Here is a 10888-nt window from a genome sequence, read left to right on the forward strand (position 1 = left end):
CCTGTTAACAAGTTGCTGTTTAGTGATTGTCCGCGGAACTTAGAGGCAGCGTTTGCGACGCACCGAACCTTGCCGGGCTTGTTAGGATTCTCAACTGGGTGATGTGGGAGATACCAGATTCGATCCGGTGGTGGATCTTGCATCTCAACTGGTTTAACGTAGTTTTTCTCCAAGTCAGTTTGCAGAGTTTTCATATAATTATCACGAAGTTGAGGATTACGCTCGAGTCGCCTATTCAAGCTTTTGACTTGACTGAGGGCGGAAAAATAATTATTTTCCAAATTTGAGTTTTCTTTCCAAGGCAATTTAATTTCAAATCTTTGTCCATTGAAATTAATTGAGTCTTTCATTATCTGGAAAAATTTTTGATCAAGAGGAGACGAAGGCTTGCTGTCTGGTTGAATTCCTTCGGATTCAGTTCTCCAGAACTGTTGAACTAGTTCGTCTAGCTCGGGTTCGTCCATTCGATTTCTTGAAACTTGAAAGACGAAGGCTTTGTTTGGCAGATTGGAGGATTTAGGATGGTTGTTTGTGCAACAATTTTCGTATTCACCGGCTAGTGTCCAACCTAATTTAGTTTTGACACCAAACGGTTGATGTTGATTTCCTTGAATGACATGAGTGGGATAGGTGAATGCAAAAGCGCTAACACCAAGGAGGGCGCCGATTTTGCCATCGGCAATATAAGGAAAGTGAATATGGCGTAGGTTGTTAAATGCATCGCAAATTTGATTCAATTGAAAAACATTTGCGGCACTGATATTTAAAGATGGTGTGCTGTATGCTCGAGAGAGTTCAAAGGAAATTTCTGATGATTTGTAAGGAGTAATTGTGACTGGCTCATTTATTTTAGAGAGAGTCATGTTATTTTCAGTGTTAAGGAACTGAAGAGGAACTGATTGTTGAGATTCGCAAGGAAGCTCAAGATATTCTGAAATGGCATCGAGAACAAAACTAAATTGAATACCAGGATCAATTAAGGCATATGTATCGAAGGCTTTATTTCCTTTCAGAAAGGAAACGGGGATGAGTTGAAGCTGCTCATACCAGTTTTTTGGTGCATCGGGACTCTGGTTGATGCTAAAAGACTGATTGGTACTGCTTCCATTTAGGTTTCGTCTTTGAGGGTTGGTTTGGTTTTGAACGTTGAAGGATTGCCCGTAGCGGCTGTTTGAATTCTTATTCTGCAGGCCTTTTGTCTGAGAAATATTGATCGTATTTTCAACCGCTGTCTTGTTGTTTGACGAAACAGTAGGCTGAGGTTTTTGTGCGTTTTCTGTTGAAAAAGGTGCTGTTGGTCGTTTGATTTGTTTTGCTGGGTCATGCAATGTTGTATGATGAAAACCACTGCATACTTGGCATCGTTTAGTTGACGGACATGTCTGTTTGTGGTGTTTATTGCTAAGACAATTTGTACACAAACTGTTTTTGCTAACAATGCTGTATCTCTCACTAGGAAGACAAAGCTGGTATTCAGGGCAAACTGCAAGGCTGTGATTACTTTTGCATTTTTTGCAAGATCTGTTTGCGTTGAAACTCTTCGGAGAAGAATTGGTTGACTGCGGCTGCAGACTCTGTTGCAATCGATGCTTTTGGTTCCTGTCCTGATTATCAACTAGAGTTTAAAGGTTGTGATGTAAAGTTTCTGTTAGCTGTACCAGCGTTAAAGTTTGAGCTTCCAAACTTTTTCGAATTGGGGAATGTGTTTCTTATGGGGTTTTCCCGGTTAACTTTATCATAAACTTGAGCTTGAAGCTCTAACCACTGTTGGAATTCTGCAAGTGATGGGTCTGAGCGGAACTGAGTAAGACAGTGCTCGGTCCACTTAAGGATGAGGTTGTGTGGAACCTTTTCTTTGGCTTTTTTCAGTAGCGTTGTTGATTGAAGGTCTGCTATAAAACCAAGGTACTGGAATGCCTGAACAAGTCTTTTCAAAAAGGACGAAAAGGCAATGAAACTTTGCTTGTTCTGATGATTGACTCGCCAATTTTCTAGTTGGTTGATAAAGGCATTAACCACGATGGTTCCGTCATCGAAGTGATTTATCAGCTCGTTTAAGGCTGTCTGGTAATACGACGGGTCGCAAGAATACGCGTGTATCAAGTCTTTGGCTTTCCCTGACACAGAATTCTGTAGATACGTTATTCGGTGTGTATCTGTGATTGATGTGTTATGGTGGATCATACTGTAGAAATTGTTAATCCATTCATGGAAGTGCAGAGGATCTCCATTAAAATTTTGTAACTTTAGTGGAGGTAATTTAATAGAATGTTTATAATCAAGATTAGTCAATTGTGTAACGGGGTTGAAATTAGCATTTGATGCACTGGCGTGTGAGTTGTTCACAATTAAATTGCTGGGCTCTTTGTTTGAGTGAAAAATTTGGTCTTGTTTTGCGTTGCTCTGTGTCTGTGAGTCAACGAAATTTGGTACATTTGCACCAAAGGGCATTGAAGGTGCTGGAAAGTCAGGGGCAGTTTGATTTTGATAATTTTGCAAATTGTTAGGCAAAACTGTTGGTTGTGAGCGAAGTTGAGCCACAGGTTTTTCGTTCGTTTGTTTCTGAGTGTAACTTTGAGTAGGAAGTGATGAAAATTGCATAGCAGTTTTATTAGGAAACTGATTGTGGTTTTGTGGAAACAAACTGTTATTAAGCTGCTGAAACAGTTGAGGATTCTGTTGTTCAGAAGGGAGAACAACATTTTTTTGTTGGGCTACTTTCTCAGCATGCGTCGCATATGTGTACTGCGGATTTTGTAATTGAATGTTTCCCCCAACAACACTTGATTGATTTTTTGTTGGCTGCGGGCAACTATTCGCATTTGTTGGAAATTGAGTGGGGTACTGCCTTCCTGAGTTAAAGTTCTTGCTTGGGCTGCAATCAGTTTCTTGAGCAAAAGCTTGCAATGAATGCTGTTGAATAACAGGATTTGATTTGCCTTTGTTATATCTAGCAATTTGTTCCTTTTGGGTATCATGACAAGCTTGATTTGGTGTTTGAAATATGAATCTATTTTCAGTCACTGGTTTTGAGAAAAAATGCTCAGTAATGCTGACCTTAGGGATATTTGACGCACAATATTCCGATTTAGCTGTAATACTGTCGCTTGAATTGCTCAGGTTAGTTATAGGCGGCAAAAGGTTTATCAAATGGTTTTCATTTGCTTCACTGTTGTCGATAGTGATCGGGGCTGTGTGGAGAGTGTAGGGTGGCAAGCTTGTTTGGTTATTAGGGTTGATAGTGGCATATTGAATGTCATCAGTTGCACTATTAAAGACAAGTGTATCATGGGCTTGTGTGAAAGGATTGTGAACGTGGTTATCAGTTCCTGTAAAATTATGTTCTTGCTGACTGATTTCCAAGTTTTGCATTTCTGTTTGTCTTTGGTGAGCGCCAAGAACACGTTCGAAGTTTATTTGTGGAACACTTGACGGTTGAAGAAAAAGTGTTGGTCTTCCTGGTCGAGGTGGGATAGCGGGAGGCTGAATTGGGTTGGCTGGGCTGCTTTTCTGTTGTTCCAGGTTACATGGGAGCTGTTTGTCTTCATTGATGTCTATTGAGACGGGCGTAGATTGGTGAGATCGGTTTTCTCTGCTTGAGATCATGCTGATATCATCTCTGATCCGTTGGGAGGACTGGCTCAGTTGACCATCATCGTCCAAAAGATCAACTTGCAACTGTAGTTCGTTAAGACGGTTGATTAGTTTGGTTTGTCTGCTCAGAATTGATGTTGCTGTATTCTGATGAGGCTGTTGCTTCATCACGTTCTGCGACATCTCCTTGAGTTCCTTTTCGTTTGCTCTGGTTCCTTCAATCAGCAGAGACAAGGATCGAAAACTCTTTCTTTGCTGAATGGTTTTTTCCAAAAGGTCGAGCTGGTTTTTCATGGCCATTTCTGTCGCTTTAAACATGTTGATGGCAAATTGGCATTCAGAAGTGATCTGCTTAGACATCTTGCTGCTTGTTGTGTTCTGTTGACCGCGTTTGTTGCTGTTGTAGACGTGACGTTGAAATTCTTTATTGAAGGTAAAAAACGGCTTAAAGAACCGGAGCGACGCAAATTTTGATGTAAAAGTTGTCTAAGGTTTGAATGCTAATGATCCTAGTTTTTTCTTGTACAAAAATTCAGCGACGCAACTTTTCTCAACAACAGATGTCCTAGTGTGTGTGTTTTGCTTGCTAAATCTAGCTTTTTAGCGCTAAAAACGAATTTGAAATTTTTTCCGAACGTTCGCGCGCTTTAGTCGACTTTTGTTCAACAGACCCAAATAATTGCTTGTTTTTTATTAAAAAAAACACAAGTTTTGCTTAAATAGCTAGCTTTGACTGTTTCTACTAATGTGTTTGGCTACTCTGATTGACAGGAAACTTGTGCTTTGCTACAATTATGCAGTTGAAACATATTAGACCAGAACCCGTATAATTGTTACATTAAATTAATTTTTTCTCGTAAAATTTTAAACCTGATAAAAGTTCTCAATAAATCGCTAATGATCCACCACCAGACCTGAGAACTACCGGAAAAATTCACTTATTTCCCTAACCCTAACCGTAAAACCTTAGCGATTAAAATCTGACAGACCATTCCGTAAATTTATAGGAAGCAAATTTCTTTTTGTTTCTTTTCAAGGAGTTCTTTTTTTGAGGGCTAAAACCTGAGAACTTGTTTTAAATGCGATGCGTGTAGGCAACAAGGGCTACGAGAAGAACACAAAAGGTTGAAGAACTGTAATAAACCACAAGAAGCTTGAAAACTTTGTAGAAATTGTAACTTTCTTCTTTTCTGAAAACTTTTCTTTTCTCCAACTCTGTGTTAATTTGAGTGATCTCGTAGTGCTTTTAGTGCCCTCCAAAACCATGACACTAGACCAAGTTTTCGCATATGGCTAGATTTTCAAAGAATTGATTGAGATGACGTCTGAGATCTCTTTGTGAAAAGGAATCCGTTTTGATGTTGAAAAAAAAATCAAAGATTGGTAACTTCTGAAACCGTTATTTTCTTCTTCTCAGTATGGTAACGTCTGAAACCATAGGGCTAAGGGACTTCGCAGACGGCAACGTCTGAGACCGTGGACTTCTGCAAAAATAGGTTTCTTTCAAAAAACAATTTTTGCTCTTTTTTGTTTTTTGCTGGGTATGGAAAGATTTTTTCAGTTATTTTTGACAAATGAAGTTTTTTTTCGCTAATTTCTGTTGAGAACAAAAAACTCACAGGAAAATTTAAGGGACGTTTTTTGGATTTTGATAATTTTCCATAATAGAATGAAGCAGGCAGTTTAAAAAGAACGCTTTTTGATTTTATCTGGCCAAAAACGTTTTTTTTTCGTCAATTTTCGTTTTTTGTAAAAACTGAAGGATGTTATCCAAGTAATGACCTTCTTGGTTCTGTCACAACTAGCTCAAAAGTGACTTTGAACTATGGAATAAAGATTATATAAGAACATCAGGCCAAGAAATTAAAGAAAGTTTTTTGGATTTCTGTTGTCACAAACGAATTTTTCGTCAACTTTCGTTTCTGAATAGCTAATTGAATTTATCCAATTAATGGCCTTTCTGGCTCATTAACAACAAGTTCAAAAGTGAAGTTGAACTATTAAAAGTAGACTCTATGACAATATCAGGCTAAAAATTTGATGAACGTTTTTTTAATTTCTGTTTTCAAAAACGTTTTTCTCGACAATTTTCGTTTCTGAATAGCTAATTGAATTTTTACAATTAATGACCTTTCTGGCTCATTAACAACAAGTTCAAAAGTGAGGTTGAACTATTAAAAGTAGACTCTATGACAATATCAGGCTAAAAATTTGATGAACGTTTTTTGAATTTCTGTTTTCAAAAACGTTTTTCTCGACAATTTTCGTTTCTGAATAGCTAATTGAATTTTTACAATTAATGACCTTTCTGGCTCATTAACAACAAGTTCAAAAGTGAGGTTGAACTATTAAAAGTAGACTCTATGACAATATCAGGCTAAAAATTTGATGAACGTTTTTTGAATTTCTGTTTTCAAAAACGTTTTTCTCGACAATTTTCGTTTCTGAATAGCTAATTGAATTTTTACAATTAATGACCTTTCTGGCTCATTTACAACAAGTTCAAAAGTGAGGTTGAACTATTAAAAGTAGACTCTATGACAATATCAGGCTAAAAATTTGATGAACGTTTTTTGAATTTCTGTTTTCAAAAACGTTTTTCTCGACAATTTTCGTTTTTAGGAACAATTTTTTGCACTAAGAAGTTGTCATTGCGTTAAATCAATCTCGGCAAGTATGCATCAAAGAAATTTGCCTTAAAAAGCAGTGAAATTTTGATAAAATTGGAAAAATTTCAGGTTTTGTATTTTTTCTCTTTTTTGACCTGTAAAAAACTGATTTTTGGATTGATCTCACCGGGGAACAGGACTTCTGGAGGTGACGTCTGAAACCTCGGGCGATCAGCGGCGGTGACGTCTGAAACCGTAGTAGAAAAAGAAATCCTCAAGGGGTAACGTCTGACACCCCCCCAAAAAAATCTTCCTTCTGGGTAGCGTCTGTAACCCAAAAAATTTGGCTCCAAAAGTGTCTTTTTCTTTAGGCCATTTGTCTTTAGTCTTTTGGTCTTTTCTGTTCTGTATTTCGTGCGTCGCACAGTCTCGGGGCCTCACGTCCTTGCTGTGACAGTTGTTACGTGATGCTTTTGTGTTGTGTCCAGCACAGAATGTAGAACTACTGAGACTCAAGTGCACACTACTGAGACTCAAGTCCGACGTTTAGGGCCGTAAAGGAAGCTTCTGTCCGTAAAGGAAGCTTCTATCACGTCGGGGTCACCAATTACTTGTTCTATATATATATATATGGGAACAAGTTCTCTAGTCAAAAGATTTTATTGAGTAAAAGTTTTTGTTACAGTTTTTTTGATGATTACATATTTGCGGGTAACCGTTTTCAACTTGTTCAAGGACTTGAGTCAAGTTTTCATGCGCTTGACTTGATTGTTTCACAACTGTAGGCATGGTGGCAAAATGACACCGTGGAAAAATTATAACAGAATGTGGACAAATCTGCTAAAATGAGGACTAAGCAAATTAGATGCCCAGTAGTCAGGTGAGATGGTAAAATGAGAAAAGATTAATTTAACTTGCTTGCAGAGTTAATTGAAGAAAAAACAGCAAGGCCTCATAAAGCAAGGGAACGTCACTCTGAAATAGAGGTTAATGAGTCGCGGCTTTTGAAAGCTAAAACGCTTGGGTCGCGCCCAGAGGCTTAACGTTTGGGTTAAAGTAAATGAAAACGGGAAAATAGCCATACTAGCAGCAAGCAAGAGGCGTTCTCGTTGCCTACAAATTCAAAAAGTATAGTCAGGGCTGGAAAAAAATGAGATTGCATGAGGTTCAAACGAGTGATAAACAAAAGCCAGAAGAAAATTATGACCATTTTCATCAGTCAAAATCATTTACTCATTGTTATCGAAATTTTTGACTATTCTCAAAAGATTGGTTAGAACGCATTCCTATTTAATCATTTAACTTATAAAAACCTTCAGGCCAAAAAGTTGTCTATTGTTGCTGCTTGTCTTTTTTTCAAACTCGAATTTAAATTTGCATTCTAGGAAATTCGTAAAACTCCTATTTAAATTCGAGGAACACAGTTATCACTCGGCATTTAGAAAAAAATATTTTATAAAACATCATCTCGGCTCATTTTGTAGATTTTACATAAACTAAACCACAATATATCCGGTCCATGCATTTTCTCTCGACGCTCAGCTCGAAATTTTTTTGATCAACTAAGAACAATTTTAAGTCAAGTTGTCGAAACCTGCACCATATCAATACTATTTCATCACAGCAATCCTAATTTGAATGCATAATAAACAAGGCGGCTCGGTAATGTGCGATCGCACATAAGGTTCCGAGCCCACTCATCCACAATTTTGGCACGATTGTCTACCAAATGAGGAACAGATGCAAAAACACAAAAAATTCAAGTATTTTTCAAAAAAAAAAAACTGTTGTATGAACGAAAAGATAGCCTCCAAAGAAATAACTCAGTTGAGTATAAAATGATGCATTAGATTCATTAGATTTGCCGATATTAAGCAAGCGAGCGAAGACGAACGGCAAAATCAAAAAACAACAACAAACATTAATTACATAAAAAAATGTCCGTTTTAAAAAACAAAACTTAACAACAAAGTCAAAATAGCGTCAGATAAAACTGAAAATAAACGAAATAACTTGTAATTCACCAGTTAAAAAATGGTTATTCACCAGTTCATGATAAAGCTTGGCAACAATTAGACAAAAAAGAACAGAAACTTTAAAGTTAGAAAGTTCGCTGAATTAAAAAAAAAATACAATTAATTTCAAAGTAATGAAAACCATTAGGAATCAACTGCAACATCCCATAGGTTTACAATTAACAATGCTTCTATAAAAGAGAGTTAAGAAGTCTTGTTATTCAATTTTTTATCCAGTTACAAAAAGAACAACAAATAGACAACAAACTAAAAATCAATTAAAAATTGCCAGAAAATGCTTTGGAAGCCGTAAAGCCACAATTTGGCCCCCAAAATATGTTCGATTGCACCTTCGTCGAACACCAACAATGTATTCTGTGGCCGCTCATTAATGAAAATAAGCAGCAATTAGACAAAAAAGAAGAAAAAAATGCAAAATTATGTAATACTTGTTTTTTTTTTGGAAAAAATTTATTTCCAAAGACATAAAAGCCATTAATTACAAAAAGAAGAATTTGAATATATTCGTCCATTCTTCCAAAGGAAGCCCTTGAGACCCTCAACTATCCAGAATATGTCTTACTTCTACAAAAAGAACGTCAAATATGACAAAAATCAAAAATTCATTTACTTTTTTGTGAAAAACCCGTGTGGAAGCCAGTAAAGTCATAACGAATTCTCTTAAAACATTAGATTTTGTGACACCATTCTCTTTTGACACCTTCCCTTGAAATGTTTTATGTAACCTCTCATTAATGAAACTAGGTAACAATTAGGCCAAAAAGAAAAAGCAAGATTATGTAAAACTTGTTTTTATCGAAAAAATTTTTTTTCCAAAGACATGAAAGCCATTAATTACAAAATGAAAAAATTGAATAGGTTTGTTTATTCTTCCAAAAGAAGCCCCGAGACTTGCAATTATCCAGTCTTACGTCTACAAAAAGAACGTCAAATATGACAAAAATCAAAAATTAATTGACTATTTTTTGTGAAAAACCCGTGCAGAAGCCAGTAAAGTCATAACGAACTCTTTAAAAACATTAGATTTTGTGACACCAATTCCTTTTGACACCTTCCCGTGGCAAAAACAATGTCATCTTTAACTTTTAATTAACGAGACCTGGTAACAAACAGACAAAAAAGGAACAAAAATTGCGAAGTTAAAATGGTTCACTTTTTCATTTTGGAAAAGAATTGTTTTCTGAGTCATGAAAGCCATTATCTATCTTCTAATACCATAAAGTCGGCTCATTTAATCGTCCAGGAAAAGCCAATCAAACCGGGTCATTGTACAGGAAATTAAATACGACTAAAAAGGCGAAGTAAAAATGACAGTTAAAGACAAAATTAAAAAATTCAAATAAATTCTTCGAGAAAGTACTGTCATAGCGGTAAAGAACCACAATCTATATTGTTAAGGATTTAAATAATATCAATTGTGCGTTATTTTGAACGCGAAAAATGTGACATTTGAACTGACAATAACGTGATAATTTGACAAAACTAGAAAACATGAAAAATGGTCAAATACCGAAATAATTTAAAAAAATAATTGTGAAATCTAGTAGCATCAAAGCCAGAACACCATAACTTAAGGCGTAAAACCGTAATGAAGACTAAATTTGAATTCAGCAGAAAGAAGGAGCACTCTTTGATTGCTGGCACTAAGCTACAAATTGACCAAATTAAAAGAAAATGTAAGCAAAATTCAATAAGCCATTTTTTATATAAAAATCAAATATTTTAAAAGTCAAAACGACCATAAGCTTTCAAGCAATCATTTAGTTAAATTATTTTGAAGCTAATTAGGAAGCCAATAGGATCTATCACTAGTGAGCTTTGATTTGAAATGTTGTTTAATTAGTAAAAAAAGATCGTTTTTTTTTATAAGAAACAGACTGACGACAATCCGAATTATTTTTGGATTGTAACGGTCCAAGATTTGTACAGAACTAATCCTGCTAATGCTGATTGGCCATTGGGAATATTTAATTTTTAGAATGTCATTGATATAGATATTTTGTTAGTTAAAAAATCAAAAATAAATGCTGCGTTTTTGATAATCAACGAATAAAGTTAGCAAAAAACGGCAAAGTTTTATTTACAGAGCACTCTCAACGGAAGTTGAAGTGGAATTAGCCCCCTTTTCAGTCTACAAAGATTGTGTTAGTGGTGTTTGGGTGTGCACTTCCTGCAAATTTAATCAGAGTGGACTAAAGAAAGTTATTTCGTGCTGTTTTTGATGAAAAAGTCTGGATTTTGTGGAATATTTAGCCGGAATTTATGACAAAAAAATCAATGAAAATAGCTGACAATATATTTAGTCTTTAAACGTAAAATCAACAACATTTTCTTGAAAAATTTTATTATTTTATCAAAATTGGCAAAATTTTAGTCACAAATTCCGAAAAAAGGTGAGTGAAATCAACGGAATTCACTCTATTTTCTCGAAAGTTCAAACCTCGATATCTCCCTGTCAAAGACGAAAATCAGAAAAATCTTTTTAATTCCATATTCAATGCTGGACAAGCTTTCTAATGATACCAGTCTCAACTCTCTACGATGAATATATCGATCGGCCAAAATTGACTGAACCAAAAGAACCCATTTGAGTATATAGTTCCTCCCCCCTCAAGAGGGGTCGGAACAAAAAAATCCGTCATTGACCGA

This window comes from Convolutriloba macropyga, chromosome 8 (genome assembly GCF_964194025.1).
Source record: "Convolutriloba macropyga chromosome 8, txConMacr16.3, whole genome shotgun sequence".
NCBI lineage: Eukaryota > Metazoa > Xenacoelomorpha > Acoela > Convolutidae > Convolutriloba > Convolutriloba macropyga.